This window comes from Hibiscus syriacus, unplaced genomic scaffold (assembly GCF_006381635.1).
Source record: "Hibiscus syriacus cultivar Baekdansim isolate YM2019G1 unplaced genomic scaffold, ASM638163v2 tig00112912_pilon, whole genome shotgun sequence".
NCBI lineage: Eukaryota > Viridiplantae > Streptophyta > Magnoliopsida > Malvales > Malvaceae > Hibiscus > Hibiscus syriacus.
In genome coordinates, this window is record NW_024063418.1 from 563,031 (window position 1) to 589,084 (window position 26,054).

Consider the following 26,054-nt stretch of genomic DNA (forward strand, 5'->3'; position numbering starts at 1 on the left):
CCTTTAAACATATAATACTTTATATTTATCCCATATTATTATATATATATATATTTAAAATGGAAGAATCTCAAAAAAAAGGAAAAAGGAAATTGTAAAAATGGAAGGGAATAAATAGGACAAGTAATCTAATTTTGACCTTTTTTAATAAATTTCACAAAATTATATATTAAATCTAATATAAATGCAGACAATGTATTTGTAGAAAAGAAAAATAGATCAAGAGGAGTGGCACTTGCAAATCCCAAATAAATACTCCTACATCTTCTTCCTCATCTCGATTCCCAACGTCTCTCTCACTTCTCTATCCTCCGCAATGTCCGCAACTGGTACTCGCCTCCGACGCCTTGCCACCCGCACCACTACAGTAGCAGTCACCGCCTGTGGTGGCGCAATCCTTTTAACTTCTGTTGTATCTTCCAATGACCGTGCCAGTGGCCACCCCACCGTAGAGTCCCTAAGGTGGACAATTAGTGATCCGAGTGCCGTCGTTCCGTCCCGCTCTGTCCAGGAATCGGCTCTTATTGGTGCTAAATCCAGTAACCCACTCGACATCCTAGTCGTCGGCGGCGGCGGTTCCACCGGATGCGGTGTTGCCCTGGACGCCGCCACTAGAGGCCTCCGTATACGCTCGTCTAGCGAGACATTTTCCTCCTGAACTTCTTCGCGGTCAACGAAGCTAATTCATGGACGTAAGCATAAATTTCATGTACGCGCCGCGCAAATGAACGGTTGTTTCAAGCTTTTTTTTCATAAATGTGAACCATTTTCTTTTTTGCTAAATGTTTTTCAAACTTTGGTAAATGTTTCTTTGAAAAATGTTTTTCAAAGTTTGGTAGATGTTTTTTGAAAATAGGAATGGGTAAATTCACTTTAGTCATTGCACTGTAGGGTATTTTCAAAGATTAGTCCCTAAGTTTCAACTATAAATACCCTAGCTCATTTAGCTTCAAAACCATCCCAAAAATCATTTCTTTCTCCCACTAGAGAGCTTTCTTGTGAGTAGTGAGAGTTTTGTAAAACACCTGTAAATATTCTCTCTTAGTAAAAGACTGCAACAGTCGGAGACGTAAGCAAAATTGGCTTAACTCCGTTGTCAATTTTGGGTATTATTTTTTCGCTTTTATTTCGCATTCTCACTAATCTGGTTATAGGGAAATTACTTGTACTCGGTTTATTTCCTTACAACTGGCATCAGAGCTTTTGGTTGTGAATTTTGTCAATTTTTTTGCGAGGTTACTATTTATTACTATTCACATGATAGTGAATTTCATGAATAGTAAATTTTTTTGCGATACGAGTTTGTCGACGGAGGTGTTCTAATACACGATGGTTCGTAAGAATTGTCAGAAAAATGATCCAAACGAAACCAGATTTGAGTGGGGAGCGATGACTGTAGACGAAGAAAATGAAAATTGAAAAGTTCGATGGTGCGGACTTTGGCTTTTGGAAGATGCCATCGAAGATTTTTTGTACCAGAAAAAATCTATCACCTCTCTCAGGAAAGCAACCAGAGGGCATGAAGAATGAAGATTGGGCTCTTCTCGACAGACAAGCCCTCGGAGTTATCCGACTGACGTTCATGCAATGTTGCTTTCAACTAGCAAAGGAAAAGACCACGACGGGTCTTATGGCGACTCTCCCAGTATTATGAGAGCCATCAGCCTCAAACAAAGTACACTTGATGAGACGATTATTCATTATGGATGACGGAAGGGGCATCGATGGCACAACACTAAAAAAACAACACAATCACCAGTTGAGTTCAGTGGAAATTGAATTTGATGATGAAGTTTGAGCTTTAATTCTCTTATCATCTCTACCAGACAGTTGGAATGCTACTGTTACAACAGTTATCAGCTCGTCGGGAAATAGTAAATTAAATTCGACGATGTTCGGGATCTGTACTGAGCGAAGAAATTCGACGGAGAGAGAATCGGGTGAAGCATCAACCTCCTCAGCCTTGCACACGGAGTCCAGAGGGAGAACTTCAGAAAGAAATTCAAATCGTGACAGATCGAAATCCAGAAGGGGTAAATCAAGAAAAAAGAAAAGATTTTACCTGTTATAATTGTGGTAAGAAGGGTCACTTAAAAGAGTGGTCGAGCACTGAAGAAAGATACCGGTGCACAGGAATCTACCAACATGACAGACAGACAGGTGATGCCATGATTCTAAGTGTCAATACTGATTGAAATGGATCTTGGATTCAGGGGCATCTTTCACTCCACCCCATGCCGAGAAATCATGGGAACTATGTCGTGGTGATTTGGGAAGGTTCATCTAGCCGATGATGAAACCTTGAAGATCGTCAGAAAAGGAGACATCCGATTAAAGTTGGAAACCAGGCCACCTGGAAGCTGACAGGGTGAGACATATTTCTGGCCTCAAAGGAATTTGATTTCTGTAGGACAGCTTGATGGAGAAGGATATAGTACAACCTTTTCAGGCTGTGAATGGAAGATTACCAAAGGAGCACTCGTCATTGCTCGTGGTAAGAAAATTGGTACTCTCTTATAACCTCAAATTTAGATATCATTGAAGTAGAGATGTTGATGGAAAATCAAACCTATGGCACCAAAGGCTTGGCCATATGAGCGAGAAAGGGATGAAGACACTTTTGTCAAAGGGGAAGTTGCCGGATCTAAAGAATGTAGATGTCGGACTATGCGAGGATTGCATCTTTGGCAAACAAAAGAAAGTCAGCTTTGCAAAGATTGGTAAGACACCCAAGACTGAAAAGTTTAGAGTTAGTTCATACTGATGTATGGGACATCTCCAGTTCCATCTCTTGCAGGCTCATTATATTATGTCACCTTCATCGATAATCTACAAGGAAGGGTGGGTTTATTTTCTGAAGAAAAAATCAGAAGTCTTTGATACCTTCAGAAAATGGAAGGTCGTGGTGGAAAATGAGACTGGTCTGAAAGTCAAGCGGTTGAGGTCTAATAATGGGAGAGTAGAAATCGTAGATTCAGAGAATTTTACGCAAACAATGGGATCAAGATGGAGACAACAGTTCCCATGACACCATAACAGAATGGCTAGCAGAGCGCATGATGACACAAACGTGCCAGAAGCATGAGGATACATGCCAGATTCCCAAATTTCTATGGGCTGAAGCTATCAATTACAGCTTACCTATCAACCGTGGGCCCTCAGTTCCTCTGGATGACAAAGTACCAGAGGAAGTTTTGGAGCAAGAAAGAAATAAACCTTTCACACTTAAGAGGGTGGTGGAAAATGACTGGTCTGAAAGTCAAGCGGTTGAGGTCTAAATGAGGAGAGTAGAAAAATCGTAGATTCAGAGAATTTTACGCAAACAATGGGATCAAGATGGAGACAACAGTTCCCATGACACCATAACAGAATGGCCTAGCAGAGCGCATGAACAAAACGTGCAAGCATGAGGATACATGCCAGATTCCCAAATTTCTATGGGCTGAAGCTATCAATATTGCAGCTTACCTAATCAACCGTGGGCCCTCAGTTCCTCTGGATGACAAAATACCAGAGGAAGTTTGGAGCAAGAAAGAAATAAACCTTTCACACTAAGAGTGTTTGGTTGTATTTCTTATGTGCACATAAACTCTTGAAAGAAGTAAACTTGATGCCAAGTCCAACAAATGTGTCTTTGTTGGTATGGTGGGTGATGAGTTCGGCTACCGGTTTTGAGACTATGAAAATCGAAAGATCATCAGAAGCAGAGATGTCATTTTCAATGAGAATGTGATGTACAAAGACAAGTTAACTGTAGAATCAAGCAGCTCCAATACCAAAGCTAAAACAAAGGAATTTGCTGAGTTCGAGGAGATTTCTGGAAATGATGTTCAGATCAGTCTGAAGCAGTTCAAGAAGAACCAGGCACACCAGAACTAAGACGCTCCTCCAGAATTCCTAAACCAACCCAATGTTATTCTCCTTCTTTGCAATACTTGTTGCTGACTGACAATGGTGAACCAGAGTGCTATGATGAAGCAATGCAGGTGGAGGATTCAGTCAAGTGGAGTCTTCCATGAAAGATGAGATGGACTCGCTTATGTCAAATCAGACGTGGGAAACTGAATTACCACCAGACAAGAAAGCGCTCCACAAACAAGTGGATTTACAGATCAAGAAGAGTACGATGGGAGAAAACGCTACAAAGCAAGATTGGTTGTCAAAGGTTTTCAGCAAAAGGAAGGTATTAACTACAATGAAATTTTCTCCAGTTGTAAAACTGTCTACAATCAGACTGGTGTTGAAAATTGTAGGTGCAGAAAAATTACATCTTGAGCAGTTATATGTAAAGACAGCTTTCCTTCATGGTGATTTGGAAGAAGAAATCTATATGAGGCAGCCAGAAGGCTTCATAGAGGCAGGCAAGAAAAACTGGTATGCAGGTTGAAGAAGAGCTTGTATGGTTTAAAACAAGCTCCAGACAGTGGTACAAGAAGTTCGATAGCTTCATGGGTAGCAGTGGTGGTTTTACCAGATGCCAAGCAGATCATTGTTGTTACATCAAGAGGTTCGACAATAGCTTCATTATTTTATTGTTGTACGTTGATGACATGCTTGTTGCAGGGTTCAAACATGCAAGAGATTATACACTTGAAGAAAAAATTGTTCGAAGCAGTTTGCATGAAGGATATGGTTGCTGCAAAGAAGATTCTTGGGATGAGGATCAAGAGAGACATAAAGTCGGGGACTTTGATGTTATCACAGGCTGAGTACATTAACAAAGTACTCTCCAGGTTGAACATGCAAGATGCTAAACCATAAGTACACCTTTAGGTGTTCATTTTAGACTCTCCAAAGAACAGTCACCAAAGACGGAGGAAGAATATGCACATGGTAAAGGTGTTGTATGCCTCAGCAATTGGAAGTCTGATGTATGCATGGTATGTACCAACCATATATTGCTCATGCAGTGGGAGCTGTTAGTAGGTACATGAATAATTCGGGCAAGGTACACTGGGAAGCAGTCAAATGGATCCTCAGATATCTGCGAGGTACCACAAACAAAGAACTTTGTTTCAAAGGTGGAGATACGATATTTGACATGCTATGTAGATGCTGACTTAGCCGGAAATATTGACATCAGAAGGAGCACTACGGGTATGTCTATACTCTAGGAGGAACTGCAGTGAGTTAGGTTTCTCAACTACAGAAATAGTTGCTCTCTCCACAACTGAAGCGAAATATGTCGTGTTACGGAAGCTAGCAAGGAGATGGTTTGGCTCCAAAGTTTCTTGAAAGAGTTAGGCAAGAAACAAGAAAATGTCTTGTATTGCGACAGTCAAGTGCTATCTATCTAGCAAAGAATCCGTCTTTTCATTCAGGACAAAGCACATACAATTGCGATATCATTTTATCCGGTCTCTTCTGGAAGATGATTTTGAAACTTGAAAATATCAGTGGAGCTCAAAATCCGGTAGACATGTTGACAAAGACGGTGACCCAGACAAACTGAAGTTGTGTTCAACTTCAGTTGGCATGCAAGAAGTTTCATTAGGTTATTTCCTTATTCATACAATAAGATAGATTGAGATATATGTTATAAAATTCCTTATTTCTTAGAATCAACAGCCAATATACTGCTGGGGTGCGATTTTGGCTTAAATTGTCTCTAAACGGAAGTTTCTCTTATCAAACCTCAAGTATTTCTATTCAAATTATATAGTGTAACGAACTGCATTTTGTCATAGAGTTTTGATATGATTAAATTGATAAAAGATGTCAAACATTCTTTAGATGAAGGTGCTCTGAGATTGGAAATAATTAGTTTTTTCTTCCAGTTTAGACAATTCACTATTCAATCTTTACATTTTAAATAAGTTGCAATCCTAGTTAAACATTTCTATATTCATTTATATGGCTTATTTCATGTCCTGCAAGGTTGAAGCATTGGTTGAATTATTTTTTAAAAATTCTGCTACCTGGATGAAGAAAAGGATTAACATAAGAACTAAACATCTGCTTCTAATTTTTCTTCCTTCAAAGTTAAGCTTATTGCTGCATAAGTATAGGTGGGGATAGGTAGTCTACCTGGTAATCTTTTTGATCCTTTTGCTCATTATCATATAAAGAGGCCAGGAGTTCGACACCTATTCAAAAGTTGTTGCCAATGCGGCCGGACCATTTTGTGACTCTTTAAGGAAAATGGCTAACAAAGATGCACTGCCTATGATATGCCTAGCAGTGGTGTGCATATTGTTCTCCCAGATTATTATTCTCCAGAAGGAATGGGCTTGATTGTACCTAAAACAAAGGATGGACGTGTTGTCTTCATGCTTCCATGGTTGGGGAGAACTATAGCTGGTACTACAGATTCTAATACGTCCATCAACCCACTTCCAGAACCACATGAGGACGAAATTCAATTTATACTTGATGCGATATGCGATTACCTTAATGTCAAGGTATAACACGGATTTATCAATATTTTAGTACTTCAACTTTGTTTTTTCTACATTATTTTTTTGATGAAATGTTTTTCTATTATTTTTCATTCAATCACCTTTTTGGGGATAATAGGTCAGTTTAACTTTTTAGTTAAATTATGGTGGAAAACATTAGGTACGCCGAACAGATGTTCTTTCTGCCTGGAGTGGTATCCGTCCATGGCTGTTGATCCTAATGCAATGAGCACTGAAAGCATTTCTAGAGATTATGTTGTTTCTGAGGATTATAATGGTTTGGTTACAATCACCGGTGGGAAGTGGACTACTTACCGAAGGTAATATTTACTTTGGTTTTGCTAAATCTTCTCTTGTATTAGCAACCTATTCGAGGGTTGTTTCTGATGCATAGTTGCAAGTATTAGTTGTGTTTCAAATTACATAAATAGTGATAGACAGTCTGAATTCCTTGATTTTCGAGCATGGTATCTTGTTCTGTTGATCTCCGCTTCTCTCTCTCTATTCTTTCCGTCAGTTTCAGCATGGCAGAAGAGCAGTTAATGGCTATCAAGTCTGGTAAACTGAGTCCAAGAAAGAATGTATAACAAGCAACCTGCATCTGATTGGTGGAGATGGATGGGAACCCTCGCTTTTTACTGTTCTTGCTCAGAAATGTACGCATGAAAAAGTCACATGGTGGTAAAATTGTTCCTGGGGTGATGGACACTGCTTCTGCAAAGCATTTGTCTCATGCATATGGCACCCTAGCAGAACGAGTAGCTACCATAGTTCAGGTTGTTTTGCTATGCTCTCCTAATCATAACTGTTAATTATGGGTCTTAATAGCTGTAGGGACGAGGTAATTCTGCATCTGTACAGCACATTGCACTTCGAGTGTTGAAATTTAGGGATTTAGTTAGTATTTATCTACCAACACCTCAACCAGTATTAAGGAATAGTGAATTGACAAGCTTTCAAGGATGTTCTTTCGGATACAATGTAATTTATTCTTCTTAGAGGGAGAAAATTACTGGAAATAAGCTACGAATTATAGTCTTAGGCATTTCTATGCCATTACTTATGGAGAACAAGCAATTCTGGAGCACTCGTATACTCTTCTTCAATTCTTCAGTTTCTGTGCATAACAATTTTATACACTTCTTGTTCTTGTAGTTATATAAGAATATGTTATTTGAGATTTTGGTAAGAATTTCGAGTATTGTATGTTCCGACATGGGTATAATCAAATTTTTTTCTCTAGTGTTTTATAAATTTGGAGGATTTTGTAAAGGTCATATCTTCATATGTGTCGAGTCATAGTTGTCGAAGACAAAAAGTTAAAAAAAATGAAGAATTTGAGCTATATATGTATATATATATAGCTCAAATTCTTCATTTTTTTAAGTTTTGTAATCAATCAAAGGAGCAATAGCCTGATTTGCTTTAATAGAACCAATTCTATGACAGTTTTAGTTCAAGAGTCGATTTTTTTTAGCCTGATTAACTTTGGATTACTTAAATGATACATCTTTGAATATAGCAAATTATGTCTATGAACATGCAATTCTTATTCCTTTTTGGTTGGTAACAATTTCAAATCTACCTTTGAAATTCTAGAATGAAAATTGGGTAAGAGGCTTGCTCATGGGTACCTTATCTGGAGGTGAGGTTGCATATTGTGCTCGAAATGAGTACTGCGAAACTTCTGTTGATTTCATTGCCAGGAGATCTCGCCTTGGTTTCCTTGAAACCAATGCAGCTAGACATTCCTTGCCGCGCATTATCGAAATACTTGCTACTGGACACAATTGGGACAAGTCAAGGCAGAAGGCTAAAGAATTTTTGGAAACTTTCAAGTCTTCGAAGAACGCACAGTTCCATGATGGGAAACATCAGTAGTAAGTATTATTTTCTAATCATCAATCCGTCAACAGATTTTCACTGGTTTCTCGGCACCACATTACTTAGATGTTTCTGTTAATTTTGTTTCAGGTGTCTTAAAATCAACGAAAACAATTTTCGGAGCTCTAGGCTCTTATTATTATTATTTATTTATCTTTTATACACAGGCACGTATATCTTCATCATTCAGCAGAGCAAGAGGGATTGATTCGCAGTTGATTTCGTAGAGCTTCCCTCGACATCGTTAATAAAACAACAAAAGATTGCCGATTGCCCCCGACTCTTATGGCATGTTGTTGGACCTGGTTTAAAGGTTTGGGATATGTTCCCCTGTTCCTGGTTCACATTGGTAGATGAGTTTATCTTATTTCATAATCCCTTCATTTCTAATATATCTCAATTCATGATTAAAAAATGTTGGTCTCCAATTTAATTCATTGGTTTAGGAAAACTTCAAATTATCTGCTATTTTGCTTAGCATCACAATTGGAATTCATTACTTAGAATCTATTTGATTTTCTTTTGACAATTAGGTAACATAGATCTCTAAGATCTCCTTATAGATGTCTATGGACTGTGTTAAATGGCGCATCACCCTTGTCACAGGATTTACAAGTGTTTATTTGAAATGAATTTTTTTCGGTTAGTTAATTATTATTTATTGTGCTCACTTTGAAATGTGAAAATTTTAGATTATTAATGCATGTCTGCTCAACCTCAAAAATTTCTAGATTCGTCACTAATTTTGTTGAGTTTGCATATATTTTTCTTGTAATTTTGGTGGCCTAACGAGGAATTTAAAATTAGGCTATGAAAAAAATTAAAATTTAAAAGTAGGTGAAAATAAATTAATTTATTCATAAATTAGTAATTATTTTTCAATAGGTAAAAAATATTTTGATAAGATTATGATACCTAATCTGATTAATGCATTTACTTGAATAAATAAGTTTGTTTGGATTATCAATCATAAATTAAAAATCTAAAATCTAAAATAATTTTTGAGAAAATAAATAAGAAAAGAAGGGAAATAAATGAGAAATTGAGATGTGAATAACGAAAATAATATAAAGATTATTTATAGCTAAAATAGAATGTTGTTTTCCTAAAAGTTATGGATTTAAGCAATTATGTCTGTAAGATTTATGTGTTGTCAATGTTTAATTTTTTTAAACATATACATTCTAATCATTTCAGATTATTAAAAATGAATAATAATATAAAGATTATTTAAAGATGTATTTGAAACTTTCTTACGAAGATGTGATAAAACAAGGCGAAGTAGTAGTTTAAGGTTATGATTTAGGATTTTCATTTTAATCATGTGGAAAATATATTAATAAAATATGTTAAATTATAAAAAAATATTAAAAAATAAATCAGAATGATAAATAGGAGTAATTTAAAAATTATGTATTAAATTGAAAATTTTTAAACTTAAATGACTAAAATAGGAGTGAAGATAGATGAGTGATAAATGTAATTTACCCAAAAGAAAAAAAGAAATTGCAAGGTTGCAAACTTTTTTAGTTTTCTTTTCTTTCATTTTCTTAGACTTTCTCGTATGAGAGAACAAATTCATACCAAAAACTGATTTTTAAATTAATTCAGTTAACGTGATTTTAATTTTTTAATTGATTTAAAAAATTCGTTAAAATAATTAAATCGGTTTCAGTTTAAATTTAAAGTTTAAAACTGAATTAATGACTTAAAAAAAACTATTAAATTTACACGAATCAAGAGATCTCGGTGATTAAAAGAATTGTTTTTATTTCTTGAAGTCCTAGGTTCGAGCACCATGAATGTTAGGGGTATGACGTTCAGTGTCAAAGGCTTAAGAGTTATCTTTGAACATATATTATATTGTACTGACCATATATTAAAAAAAAAACTACTAATATATAAATATATTTTCTCAAAAGTTAGATAGTGTAACGATTAAATATTTCTATAATTTTTCATCAAATATTTATAATTTAATATTAAAGTTTTACTTGTTGAAAAAAAAATATCACAAGGATAATTTGGTAAAACATGCATCCAAATTATCTTATATTCATTCAAGTAAACACAATAATCTTACATTCATCCTAAATAAACCAAACAAGGTAATACAATATTCGTAGAGTAACATTACATTCTAGTAATATTATTCCCAAAAGTAATAACTACATCATAACAAGTCTATAACGTTTTGTTAATCCTATAGTGGCATTTTAAAGCACCGGTAAAAACATTCCCGGCGTAAAACAAAACTGCCACTAATACAAACGCCGTAACTGTTAGCAGTGTTTAACATTAACAAATGCTGGCGGCGTTTTGAATACAAATGCTGCAACATGTTTTGTTATATAGTGGCATTTTAGGCACAAACGCCGCTAATGTTTGGTTATATAGTGGCATTTTAGGCACAAGCGCCACTAATGTTGTGATATATAGCGACATTTTTTTCTGCAAATGCCGCAATGTGATTGATTATATAATGACATTTTAGGCACAAACGCCGCTAAATGTCGTAAATATAGAGGTGTTTTTCTGCAAACGTCACAACAAGTTTGGTTATATACTAGCGATTTTTTGTAAACACCACTAAATATGAACTCCAATAGTGACATTTTCCCCTAAAACGTCGTTAATCAAAACTGATTTTCAAAATATTTTTTCCTATTATATTACCCAAATTTAACCTGTAAAAATATCCAATAATAACCTTAAATTTAATTACGATTCGAATTAAGTAACAATACATAAAAATAATCAAAGTTTACAAACATCCAAGTAAAATGTAATGTAGTTCAACATTGTTCACTAACATAAACAAAGCATTAACCTAAAAAATCACCTAGGATGATGAAGTCTTCGTTCATTCTGATGCATCGTCTACTTCATTACTCCAATTTGATTTTGAAGTTTTTCATATTTTTTATTATATGTTGCTTCTCTCGTTGCTCTCTCTGTTTCTCTCGCTTCAGCTTTGACTTTCATTTGAGAAAAATTTTCATCCACTCACTCGACTCAACTGTTGTTTTAATTGATTAACTTGTTCTTAAGAAGATTGGATGTGTGATGACATGTATTGATTTTAAATTGTATAATAAAGGATATGAATTTTTTATCGATGATAGGTCAGAAAACAGGGCAACAGATTATGCTCAAAATAGATTTTGGAAATTGGATTAAAAAATTCACTATAAATTATACAAGTTAAATTAGAAGGAGTACCTTATATGATTAGATTCATATTTAAATACAGTTTCAAACGAAAGAAACATAATTAAATTCCAGTGTGTATATTAATAGAAAATAATGATTTTTTTAAATGTAGTGCAAGTTGTTAGAGTATGGAAATTTTAGAATTTAAGTGGAATGAATTAGAAGTTGAAGAGTAATGTTTAAATGTATGATTAGAATGCTTGAGTATATTTTTGGATGCTTGGAATTGAAGTTAAATGGAAAGGGACCTGTTGAAATGATTTTTCTAAAAAAACAAAATTTAATTTTTAAAAGATTTCATCTCGAATAATTGGTGACTTTTTAATAATAAAACGTGATTTAAGGAGTCGCCACCAATCTTTGATTAGGGTGTGATTGGGCACCCAAAAATGTATTTGTCATTTAATTAAAAATAAATTTTAATTAAAACAAAAATTTGCGGTTTGCGTTATCAAAAATCGAGTTCGGGAGTCAGTTGCGCATGGGGAAGGATTAACACCCCCACAACGCCCTAAATCTGTCACAGCCCAAATTTTTACTTTAAAATTTGTTTAATTTTTTTTTAATTTGTGATCAAATAGATAAGATTTAATAGTCTTTTTGTCAATCTTGAAATATATTGGAAGATTAGGGATCTGCCCGTAAATTGCCACAACCAAAAATATATTCTAATACTAAAATTAAAATAATGGGAACCTTTGACTCATGTAATGGCCGACCATTACTTAACCACTGGGCCAGGTTACTGTTTTTGATTGAAAACAATAAACTTTTGTTTTATTTTTAAATGTTAGGTGATTACCCATTTATGCAAACCCCACCCCGTGTTTTAAACCCATTTTCCCCTCATTTAAACTAGTAGGTGGGTCGCGTCGACGTTGTCATTTCATCCGTCCGTCGTGGGTAGAGTCTGATCATTTAATTTGGATAATATTTTAGTGTTTTGGGTTGAAAACATGTTATATTTGGTGTTGGTTTATATTGTTGTAGCTCAGGGAGTAATCGTCCGTCGACCATACCCTATTTCATCGGTTCACGCACTCCCACACGTAGCCGCGTGCGCTTGGGTCTTATCTCCATTCAAGTTTCTTCTAGAAACCAGTCCAGCCGGTCTAGACCGGTCTGAACTGATCCAAATTGACCCGAACTGCTTAACCTGACCCGTTGACTTTGACCCAGCCAGTTGACTTTGACCAGAGTTGACTTTGACCCAAAAAGTCAAATTTTCTGGAAAGTCATATATTATGTTTTTCAATGTCATGAGTCCGAATCTGAAGTTCGTTTTACCAAATTCAAACTCGAAAGCCTCCGAATTGACCCGTAAACCCGAAAAATGCATATTTATCTAAGTGTTTTAATTCAGTTAATTGAACTGAATGGTCAAAGATTAATTATTGTTATGATATGCTAAAAAGTACTTGGGAATCTCCTGAGTGTTTCACTGCTCGACCCGATTCCTCCCGATCTTCTCATCCTCAATAGACCGTGAATACTCGTTCCCGTTCAGTCGAAGATCCTAGTGAATCTGGTACTCGATAGATCTTCCAGACTGACCCTATTATCGAAGTGTGTTCCTTGTGTGCAATATAACTGTTTTAAATAACTGCTTTAAATATATTTGAAATATTATGTGCATATGATTGTTTTCTCTGACTTGAAATACAATGTTTGATCTGATTTGACTACTGTATGATTTACCTGATTTTGGATTTATTGAAATGTAAAGCATGATTGTCTGACTTATGATTTCTGGGTACTGGTTTACTGAACTGATGTTCTGTCTGAACTCTAAATTACTGTTACTACTGGTTATTGTCTGAAAAATGTTCTTCAGGGTACTCTATGTTCTGGTATGAAGATTCTGGCAGGTTCAGTCACTGTTGGAATTCCTCGGATAGGTTTAGCATCGACTGGTAATTCCTTATCGACCTAAGGTGACCCTTGGGTAGGCTCTACGACCCTAAGATTTTCTTGGGTAGGCCTTTGTGGCCCCGAGAATTGTCTTGGGTAGGCTCGTAGGCCCCAAGGTACTCCCTTAGGTTATGCAGTTATGGGGAACTGCACATGGCGTTTGGTTGGAGGAAAAATTAGAGTTTTAAAATTAAAAACTCCTATGACGTCAAAACCACCTTTCTTAATGGAAAACTTGAAGAGGATGTGTATATGACACAACCAGAAGGTTTTGTCTTTCCAGGAAATACTAGAAAGGTTTGTAAGCTACAGAGGTCTATTTATGGACTAAAGCAAGCTTCTTGAAGCTGGAATCTTCGTTTAAATGATGCAATCAATGAGTTTGGTTTTATCAGAAATGAAGATGAGCCTTGTGTTTATAAGAAGTCTAGTGGGAGCATTGTTTCTTTCCTAATCTTGTACGTAGACGACATACTCATCATAGGAAATGATATACCTACTTTACAGTCTGTTAAGACTTGGTTAAGTTGTTGTTTTTATATGAAAGATTTGGGTGAGACAGCGTATATCTTAGGAGTTAAGATCTATAGAGATAGATCAAGACGACTTCTAGGTCTAAGTCAAAGTACATATATAGACAAAGTGCTGAAAAGGTTCAGTATGGAAGAATCCAAGAAAGGATTTTTGCCTATGAGACATGGTATTTCTCTTTTGAAGGAAATGTGTCCTTCAACTCCACAAGAAAGAGAACGGATGAATAAGATTCCATATCTTCGGCTATTGGTTCTATCATGTATGCCATGATATGTTCTCGACCAGATGTATCGTATGCTTTAAGCATGACAAGTCAGTATCAAGTGAACCCTGGTGAAAATCATTGGGTTGCAGTTAAAAATATCCTTAAGTACTTAAGAAGAACTAAGGATAAATTTCTTGTCTATGGAGGAGAAGAAGAGCTTTGTATAAAATGTTATACTGATTCCAGCTTCCAAACTGACAAGGATGACTCACGATCGCAATCGGGTTTTGTGTTTTGTCTTAATGGAGGTGTTGTGAGCTAGAAAAGTTCGAAGCAAGATACAATAGCTGATTCTACAACAGAGGCTGAATACATTGCAACTAGTGAAGCAGCAAAAGAGGGTGTTTGGATCAAAACATTTGAATTAGGGGTTGTTCCCAGCATATCAGATGCTGTATAACTCTGTTGTGACAATAATGGAGCCATTGCACAAGAAAAGGAACCTAGATCTCATCAACGATCCAAACATATTCTTGGTCGCTTTCATCTCATTCTAGACATCATTGATCGAGGAGATGTGGAAATATGTAGAGTACACACGGATGACAACGTTATTGAGCCCTTGACGAAGCCTCTTACATAGTAGAGGCATGATCATCACACTGAGTCACTCGATATTAGATATGTGAGTGATTGGTCTTAGTGCTAGTGGGAGATTGTTAGAGTATGCCCAAAGACCAATCATATGATGATTGTAATAATACTTTTATTTACTGATTTTATTGAAGAAAGGCATTGCTGCTATTATTTTAAGTTATATATATGTGTTTAACATAAACTAGAAGATAATAAAGTCCATATAATGACATAATTGTTATTATTAAAAAATCCCTAATCAAGTATTATTATGGGCATGGACAATAATAATACGCTCAAGACTAACATGTTATTGATTGATGACAACGAGTTGTCATTGACATATAGATGTCAGAATTAATACATGATTATATTGTTAGAGAACAATGTATTGGATTGACCCACCATGAGCATATGACTTGGATTATTATGTGACAGTCATAACATTGCTCATGGTGATGACTATATGTATGATCCTCAGAGTTGAGATCAATACTATCCCAACATATATTGTTGTATGTTTTGATGCAACTAAACAAGCTCCGTAACTGGTTGCTCTATAAAGACTTTTATTGAATATATATCAATATATGTAGTGGGTGTGTATGATTAAGATAGGATATGTTCTTCCTACAAAATAGAAAATATATCATAGGACACATGATTGAGTAAGACTAGAAACGCATGGCCATGCTCGAATAAGTTGATATGAGATATCATAAACTATTCGTTAATTAAAGTCTACTCTAGAAATCAAGAAACAATAGATGGGCTATACAAGTGTGACTATTCCAAGACTTGTGTCTATTCTAGATATAAAGGACATAAAGATATAATACATAAAAGAGTTAATCACCAAGATGATATATCGAATCATATTTTCTTGTAACTTAGGTGACAATGATATATTGCTAGATGTCACTCATTGTATGTAATATTAGAATTGTTCTAATAATTACATCTAATGTTACAAGAACCTACAAGGTCACACCCTAAGATTGAAACGAGAAAAAATGTACAATTTGTTGTACGTTACTAAAATATATCTAGAGTTAATTAAGTATATATATTTTAATAATCCCGAATATTTAATTTCAATTAATTAAATATAGATTTAATTAATTTGAAATAATAAAATCACTGATATGATTAGGGTAACTTGAATATAAAAGGATTATTAAATTCTAATTAATTAAATATAGATTTAATTAATTTGAAATAATAAAAACCCTAATATGACTAGGGTAACTTGGCTATAAAAGGGTGTGTTAGGTCTAGCAGTCGTTTTGGGGAGAACACACACAAAACCTTAAGCCAATTTCTCTCAAAACTGTTTTTGGGGAAAACAAAATTGCTCTCAATTGGGTGAACTGAGTAGAGGCTGAGATGTGATTTTGTGGAGGCTTACGATTCGAACCGATCTACACCACCAGAATTCACTGCTATCCTTGCTGTTTTTCAAGGAACCCGATGTAAGTAGTCACATCTCTTCCTCCCGATTTCAGTTTTTCGTACTTGGATCACTGGTGAGACCGTCGAGTTTTGTTTCCGCTGTGCCATGGGGTGTTTCGACGGTCCTAACAGTATTAGTGGTGGTATTGATATTTTATCTTTTAAAGATGTTGTCTGAGAGAAAGGTGCAATTGCTTTTGGTGTGCAGGAAATAGCAAGCAAATGGTTTCACTGGGAAGGAATGTCGTGACATCACACGTTACTGAAGTAGATTGAAATGCCTTGGCATTTATGGCTCAGAAAAGGAGAAAAGGATATTTTTATGAAAGGACTACTGGAAAGGCACATGTCTAACGATAATAACCACCTGCTGGGGACCATTGCCACCTGGGATGATAAATATCACACCCAAGGAGTGATTCTAGGGGTATGATGGGTATTTTGAGTGTAAAATCCCATTAATACCCTTAGATATTTTTATTATTTAATACACCTCACATGAGAGAGAAAAAATAAAATGGAGCTAAATTTTCTTACTTTCTTCTCCATATCATTCTTTTCATTCTCTAGTGGTCTTCCTCCATTGATGAGCTCCAAGGAGTGGCGAGCTAGGCGTCCGAGAGGAGCTAGTGAGCTAAGGCAAGTCCTAGTGGTTGAGGAGAGCTTCGGCTGTGCGTGTCGAAAGCTTCTTCTCCCATACCCTTTTATGCTATTTTTCCATTTGATATTGGGTTGTTTGGAACGAATAAATTTCATGTCTTTTTTCATGGATGATTTGAACTCCATCATGAACTAACCTTATTTTGTGGGTTTGTTTTTATGGATATTTAACATTATTTTACTAGTAGATTTATATTTATCTTTTGCATTTACTTGTTTTGCTTATAAGTTCTTCATCGTCTAAGTTTGTAGGAGGCATGGGAGTGTCCATTACTTAGATGACGACTAGGTTTTCGAGAGGAACTTAGCCAATAATACTTGTAGTATTCGAGATAAACACAAGTAAGATCCACGTAAGCAATGGGGTGTAGTATTTTCTTATGATTTGAACCGACCTAGTAATACTATATCCTAATCCCTTAGTTCTTGAGAGAGACTAAGATAGGATTTCAACGACTAAGAGGGGTAGTTTTTTTATCAATAGTGTAGGATGCCATAGCTGAGACTGAGATGAGATGCCATGACATTCTATTCTATTAGGTTCCTTTGACTAGAGATAGCGGGAGCATTTTTAGCAAACCCTGTCGAACAAGTGAAGTTTAGATAGATTAAATCTGCTAGAGAGATAAGTTTTAGCATCCTTAAATCAATCCCTACCATTCATTCTCGTGGAAGCTTGTTATGCGAGGATTATCAAACTATCATTTATTTGTTGTTTTACTATTTTTCATTGCCTTAACATTTTCATCATTTTCATTATTATAATCTTCTCTTGCCACTACATTTTCATTTACTACCCCACCAGACTTTCAATCTATATCTACCAACATACATTTTCCATTGCCATGACATAATCCATTAGTACATATCAACACTAACTATTCTTAGATAGAGTAGTGCTTTGCTTTGGTTAAACTATGTAATTTCCACCAATCCCTTTGGAGATGATACTCACTCATCACTTTATTACTTGAGCAAATGTGTATACTTGCACATTATTTGCATATAATTTTATAATACTCACAAAATGCAACAAATTTTTTGCACCGTTGTCGGGGATTGGCAGCGTGAAGTTAATTAGTTTTGCTAGAGCATTTAATTTTTACATCTTTATTTTTTGTATAATTTACTTGTTATTTTTCTTTATTCTTTTTCAGGTTTATTTAGTGTATGCCTAGAAGAGATCTTGAAGAGCTATTGGAACCGATAGAACCTGAGATTGAAAGACTCTTTAGACAAAGGAGACGTGCTTGATCGCTTATGTATATGCTAAGGCAAGCAAATCTGTGCAAGTATACACAATCGATGCAAGTAATATAGTACTGAGTGAGTATAGTCTCCACTAGGATTGGATTAGAAATATATTGTCACCACAACTAGAACTAATGTCACAAGCTAAGTCCTACTAAGTATTATCCTAAGAACTAATATTAATGAACTAAGAAAATGATTCAATGATTTCAGAAAAGTTTGGTTGAGGCAAAATTAAGATGCAGACTAATAAAACAAGTGATTATTTAAATATAATGCAAACAACCTCACACATTCAGACGTGTCACAGAGCACTTATGCTAAACCATTGTCTTGACAACAAATATTCTCAGTTTAGAATGACTTATTATGACTCACTAAACCTGCCCAACAGGATTACTAGGTATTCTTAGACGGTTGCTACGACAATACCTCTCGGCGTTAACTATAGACGTAGTCTCTCCTACTCTAGCATCTATCCCTTTTAGTCGTTTGAAACTCACTCCTTATCTTTAAGGTAGACAAGTTAGAACTTCACCATCCCAGATTCATTCCATTGCTCGAGTTGATCTATTTTAATTCTCTCACTACAACAAATTTGTCAATTTATGACAAAATTTCTATATGACGTTACGTATATCGTCACAAAACATACTATAATGTGACGTTTTTTTATTTTCGTCATATTTATTGGTTAATGGTATATCTTTTATGACAATTTTAAAATTGTTCATTGATTTTTGTCATTATATGTTTGGCGCAAAAATCTTCCCACCAAAATTTTTGGTGGGAAATCTTTTAATGACATTTAGATAAAATAATGATGTTGTAAAACCGTCTCCAATAAAAAACAAGTATTAATGATGATTTATTATAGTAACGATTCAATTTGAATTAGTGGCATTGCACATTCGTCACTAATAAGTTTTATTCGTGACAATTTAATTTGTCATATTTTTGTAAGACACTAAAAGTGACATTTTATTATTGTCACAAAAAAATAGTTTTAGCACGACGAAATTTATACAAAAAAATAAAGAGTGAATATTATAACAATTATCTCTAAATTTATAAAAACAATTATACTACTACTCCTGATCAGATGGAATAGCACATATTTCAGAATAAACTCAAACCCAACCTCACCATCTATAAAATCTGACTAACCCAACGTAATTTATTTTTTTCTAATAAAATTTAACCCTATCAAAATAATTTAAGTAGAAATCTATCAAATTCGAATTAAATTATTATACCTACCATCTACATATATACGAGGCCATAAAACATGAGTTACCAGAATGGTGGGCCTTGACCCAATATTCTTTAATTAGGCCCAATTGACCTTTTCTATAAGAAAAAAGATGGATTTCGTCGTCATTGTTTAATACAAAGTTTGATTATTTACGCTTTCTTCGACTCCTCTCCCCCAATACCTACTGCTGAATCATCTAAACAGTGAAAAGAAAGCCTAGTCCGCTGCAGGCTCGGCTCTCGTTTCCTCCAAATCTAGCACTTGCTTTCTTGAATAAAAAGTCAAAATTTTCTCCCTTTTACCTTTAACTTGGAAGCATCTCCATAATCGAAATTTCACCTATTTTCCCTTATTTTTTTACGTTTCATTTCTATTTACAATTGTTTCAGATTCTCAAACAATGACTCAAGACGTGGAGATGAAAGAACAACCAGCTCCTTCCAATTCCGTTACTTCCTCTTCTCCATCCACTTTTCACCGTAAGCTCACTCAATCTTGTTGTTTTTCTTTTCCTTTTCAGTTATTGATGTTTTGGCTTTGCAGAATAAGCTTCAAAATCTTGCTGGGGACAATATCATGGAGAGCTTATCACCGGTTGTTAGGAAGCGTGTGGATGTTCTTAGAGAGATCCAGGCAAGTTCTTTCTTGCCAAGCTTTCATGTGCTGTGTTGCTAAGTGTTACTATGATGTTGCTTTTCTTATCGTATTAATGGAATTTGAGGCTTGATTTACATTTCAATGCTAAGAAACTTGGGTGTCAATGTGCTGAATTTTTAACATAATATTATGCAAAGTTTGGTTGGATTTTCTTTGGTACAAAATAAAGTTTCATTTTCACGATCTGCATCTACTTTTCATTCACATCTAGATGGATAATATTTTTTAAATATATTTTCTATTTATTTGAGTTGTGTATGGTTGGAAGTGTAGTGTCATTTTTTTAATTTCTTTGGCCTTTTTATTTGGGATTAAATTTCGCTGGCTAAGTTATTGTATTAGAAAGTATATGAAATAAATCACATTTTTTATTGAAGAATCAAACCCCTAATTAATCCACCATAGTCGTTTATTATTTCATATTGTTTTGAATTCCCAGTCCTGCAATTATTTGACAGTTTGAAGGCTTTGTCCAGAGTAAGTGATGCAGATATTGGGATTCGATTTAAATCAGTAAATTTGTTAGATACGATCGTTATGCTTTGATTTCATCCTTATCATGTGTCAATGTTTCTTTTCGAAGCTCATCTGCATTCTTGAACACACATGGAAATGAGCCTCATTATCGTGTTTTTACAGCTACAAATAAGATTAAAAACCTTGAAAGCAATATTGGATCATTGGCTTTGAAGCTGAGACAAGATGATTTGAAAGAAATCTGTGATGGTGTGCCAGTTGAAGAAGTTGATGGCGGTAGAAAGTATGATGTTTTTGCTGATTATTTCTATAAGATGAAAAATCATGTTTTTTTTTTAAATTAGTGGGTTTCTTCACTTCTCTTTTATGATTGGGAATATTGTTTGGGTTGATTTAGAATTTTATTATGTTTGCAAACAATTGAATTTTGGAAGTATATTTTGCAATTTCAACCTCATTTGTATTCCGACATTAGTGGGTATTTTTTTGCTGCATTATTGTATATCAAGGACCTCTCGTTTCAGATAGAGAATGAGTGATCATCTGGTTTTATGTATGGACCGACTTGCAACACCCGAAATTTCACAACTGGTGCAAGAAGCTGAGGTTGCGGGATCTTCTTGTGAAGATTCTTCTATAGTTGTTAAGTCAGATGTTTGTGCTATTGATGTTGAGGATATGGAAGAACATGGTGCCTGTGATGAAGAAGAACACTAATTCGGACGGTCGAATGTCGAATTTGCCAGGACGAGGACGACATTGAAAATTTGGAGACACCTTGTTCATGCAGTGGCAGTTTGAAGGTATTTGTTAATGTTGGGGAATTTCGTGACTTATAGCGTAACAACTTGATCATTAGATGGTTTCAGTTGCAATCTTATATATTTATAGCTTTACTATTTTGTTTGACAATTTTTTATTGTGCAGTTTGTTCATAGGAAATGCATTCATCGTTGGAGCAATGAGAAGGGATATATAATTTGTTAGATATGCCATTAGGTACACCCTTGCTCCAGAAATGTTGATGTCATCGTCATTTCATATAGGATGATCAAATATGCTGTTTTTCTATAATCTTATGTTACACGTACCTATTTGCATAATTCATAAATATAAACAAGTATCGGATTTCGTATTAGTTTTACAAACTTTTGAGGCACATTACTCTGCTACTTGTTATCAAATGCATTTGATAATTGACAATGCTTTTTTAGAAACCATTACTTGGTGACTTTTGTTGTTGTGTGGTGTATCACATGGTATATCAAAATGTATTGGACTTATCTGTATTTGTTGGAAGATTAATATAATATTTATGTATTGTTAACATTTTCTTCAGGACAACAAACACGATCATCGTTATCTAATTCATTGAAATGGTTTTGTATGAGTTAAATTACTAGGCCGCTTTACTTATTACTGAAAAAACATTTATTTTGTAGTCTTACAAACTGGGATATATTGTGCCACCTCCTCCTAATCCTCAGCTAGAGGTTACTACAATTGATATCAGACAAGTCTCACAACCATGCACTTACCAATTGACAATTGATATCAGGCGAGTCTCACAACCATGAAAATGAATCATTCTCTCATTGTAACCGAAATGTTGTGTTTATGAATTATGTTGTAGAATGTTTTGCTGGTGGAGAGCAGCTGTGCTATAATAATTGATGATTTTGGTTGTGGTTTAATGCGCCTTTGCAGTTCCCTCTAATGTCTAAGAGCAATCGATTGCAAAATCTGGTGAAAGTATTTATAATAGTTTTTATATGTTTTAGGATGACACCAGGAAAAGTATCTCGTAAAAGGATTCAAACACGAGAAAATGAAACTCAAAAAGTCTCTAGTAAACTAAATTAAACCTAAGAATCTGAACCACAACAAGTTATTGATACCATGAACTCAACATCAACATAATCACAACCGACTCAAGGTTAGGATTGAGATTGATACAAGGAAATGAAATTATTATGTATTTAGTGAAATATTTGTTTAATTCTTATTATTTTACAATAAGTGAATTATTTTATTTTTATTTAGGTTTGTATAAATAATTTTATTTTAATATATCGTCATTAAAAATAACATATAATATAAATTATTTGTGTTTTGCTACAATATCTCTTTCGTCACATATAAGTTGATTTTAATGCATTATTTGTGACAATATAAATTATGAATAACAAAATTTTATTTAATTTAGTGATGTAACCAACTGTCATAGAATATAAATTATAAAGTGACGTAATGCATAACATCATTCATAATATTATTAGGTAACATTTATATTATGTCACTAAAAATGTGATAATATCTCTTTCGTCACATATAGGTTTATTTTAATGTATTATCGGTGACTATATAAATCATCAATAACGAAATTTTACATAATTTGGTGACATAATTAGTTGTCATTTAATATTAATTATATAGTGACGTTATATATAAGTGTCATTCATGCTACTATTAGGTGATGATATACTACGTTACTAACAATGTGACAATTTTCTTTTCGTCACATATATAACGAAATTATTGTGTTATTGGTGACGATATGATTTATTAATGACAAAAATGTACATCATTTTGTGACAAAAGTAATTGTCAATGAATGCAAATTAAACTGTGACGTTATCCATTAGCGTCACTATATATTTAACAATACATGACGATAACACATACATCGTCACTTTTGACATTTAGTGACACACCTAGGGTGACGATCGTCATAACATTGACTTTTACGTCACAAAATACATCTAGTGACATAAATTGAAGTTTTAGTGACAATAATCTAGATGCCACTAATAAGAAAATTGGTTGTAGTGTCTTGAATTTAAGAATCACTTATCTAAACAAAAGGCTATCTCTCGATGCTCTTACAATGCCAAGACATGTTTTACCAAAACCCAAGGCTATCTCTCGATGCTCTTACAGTGCTAAGGTAAAATATTTAAACTATGAACAAAACAGTCATAAGCGAAACATACTTCATCATTCATAAACATAAAAATATTGTTTTTGAAAAACAAAGTTTAACACCAAGTAAAGCATTCATGGTGCTATCAAAGATCATCCAAGATTCAACGTTTAATACAACCCTAAATAGACAAAGAGTTAAGAACAAAGGAAGAACGACTTCCAAAAATGGGGGCTCTGTCACGATAATCTTGATCAACACCACGCCTGCCTTGGTGATCACCCTCTCTCGAGGCCTGATCACCGCTCCGCTATCGTCTGGCTATGGAGAACACCAAGTAAGGTTGGTGGGTAGACGGTGGAAAACACTGTAGTTACTTTCTCACACCTTAGGTAAAGCTCTTCTCTCTTCTTCCTTACCTTTCTTCTTTGGCGGCTGCGGCTGGTTATTTATAAGGAAAGACCTCCTAGGTCTTTGTCTACTTTTGGAGTTTCCTTAACTAGTTGTTATTAATTGCCATGACTTAAAAGGAAAGGTAGTGAGAATAATTGAGGCTTGCTTGCACGTGAAGTCATCCAGTTAGCGTGTGACATAGGCGGTTTAGCCACACCTACTTCAGACTTCTTCAAATAAATCTTGCATTGGCGAGATAAATCTGCTCCTCAAGTTCTCATCTGTTCCGTTGGCCTCTGTACTTATACATTGTCACGACTGAAATATTCTTCCTCTGTAGGATTCCTGCACAAACACAACCCAACCAACCCTTTCTCTTGAGCAGCATCACTCAAACCAAATAAATCTTGCTTAAGCAAAACTCATCCACCACAATCTAATATAACCTATATGAAACTAAATGAAACTAAAATGCAGTGCATACTTTGTCAAGATGAGAAATAACTTAAGTAAAAAGACTAGGAATTAAGTCTTTTTACGGAGTTATCACACCCCCAAACTTAAGCTATTGCTAGTCCTCAAGCAATGGATACTAGCTAGAAGAGAATTAAAATTGTCATGGAAAAGAAGTATTACGAAAATCATCTGGTTTGATATTTCATCCCTCAGCAAAATTGTTTGGCCTCAACATGTTGACAGTCATATCAGTTAAGTTGCTTCCCTAGTCAGGATCCCTTGCTATTGTGTATGCGTGATTGTAACCAGTTTATGCATAGAGGAAATTTGAAAACTTAAAGTAAGCACTCCTGGTTTGTCAAGGCAACAAATTATTCATCAGACTTAGTTTATACTTATAGTTATTTAACAAGTTTTCTTCTCTTTATTCATTTTTTCAGGGGAGTCAGCTCATCACAACTACAGTTCCACACTCTAGGTGAAAGGGAGCATACCTTCCACCCCAAGCTAGTCGCGCAGAGTCATCCTGTGACTACTTTCATTCACTCATATGCCTTAGCTACTCTTAATTTGTTTTGGAGTTTTTTTCCATGCCTTTGTACAGAGGAGTGTCCCTTCATATTTTCGAGTTTTCAAGTTTTTAAACACTAGAGAATTTCCACTTTACCCTTAGAATATTTTTGAAGTCTCGAAAAATAGAAAGTTCTTTCCTAAAAATTTTACAGATTACTTAGAGAAAAAATAGTATACAATCGTGTTTATAAATTTCAAGGAATCATGCCTAGGTTTGGATGTCTTCTTTAGACAACCTTAACAATAATTATGGCCTAGGCAATAAAATTATGCAATCATCATTGGGCATCCCTAATTCATTCCTAACAATAATCTTAACCTGCTTATGTCATGACAACCAAATTTTTCAACCAATTAACATCAATTGCTTTTTAACAAAGTATGGAAGAATATGGTACAATACCTCCCCCAAACTTGAGGGATGCATTATCCTCAATGCATGAAAACTAAACTACATGATTCTAAATGCATATGCGAAAAAGAGAAAAAAACTAAAGTAAAGACTCACTGTGGTGGGGTGGCTTGACTAGACGCCCTCGTTCGGCGTCATTTGGGAGGAGAAGAACTCTAGGATCCAGGGTCTACTACTGCTGGTTAAGAAGGAGACGGCTAAAGTATATGGCCTGCGGTTTTCTTGTAGCACTTCTTGCTAGATGAGGCTCGTCCTGGAGTGGATTGCTCGGTCGTAGGAGTTGGTTGTGCTAGGATTGGTTCTGGACTATCAACTGCTACTGGGGCTGGCGGTGTTTTACGGATAGGGGACTGAGTAGGATCATGCTCGGGTTGCGGTGGTGCTGGAGTAAAATCTTCATCCGAGAAAAAGTGGGGTGGAGTATCATAACTTGTTTCGGAGGTTGAAAAGGTGGAGGAGTTGAGAAATTCTTCTATGTCGCCTTGGTCTTCCTCTGGTACTGGTGGTACTTGAGTTACTAGTGGTGGCACATCAACGGGTACTTCTGGGGGAACATCTAGAGGTGCATGCGATGTCGAGGAATGGAATGTGCTCCCACCTATTTGAGGATGACAGCGGAGAAGGTAGGTAGTCTGATGTTTGAGTTCGAGAGCAACTCCTTGAAGAAGGCGATGATTTGCATATCCCTAGACTTGACATACTCGAAGTAAATTTCCTTGTGGTCTTCCAGGTGACTGATCTTTTAATGTGTTTCTCGAGTGTGC

At 35.1% G+C, this 26,054-nt stretch overlaps 1 pseudogene; it reads left to right on the forward strand.

Moving 5' to 3' along the window:
• The first annotated feature begins 225 nt into the window (after positions 1-225).
• Positions 226-8,279, forward strand: LOC120184487 (annotated as a pseudogene).
• Positions 8,280-26,054: the final 17,775 nt, after the last annotated feature.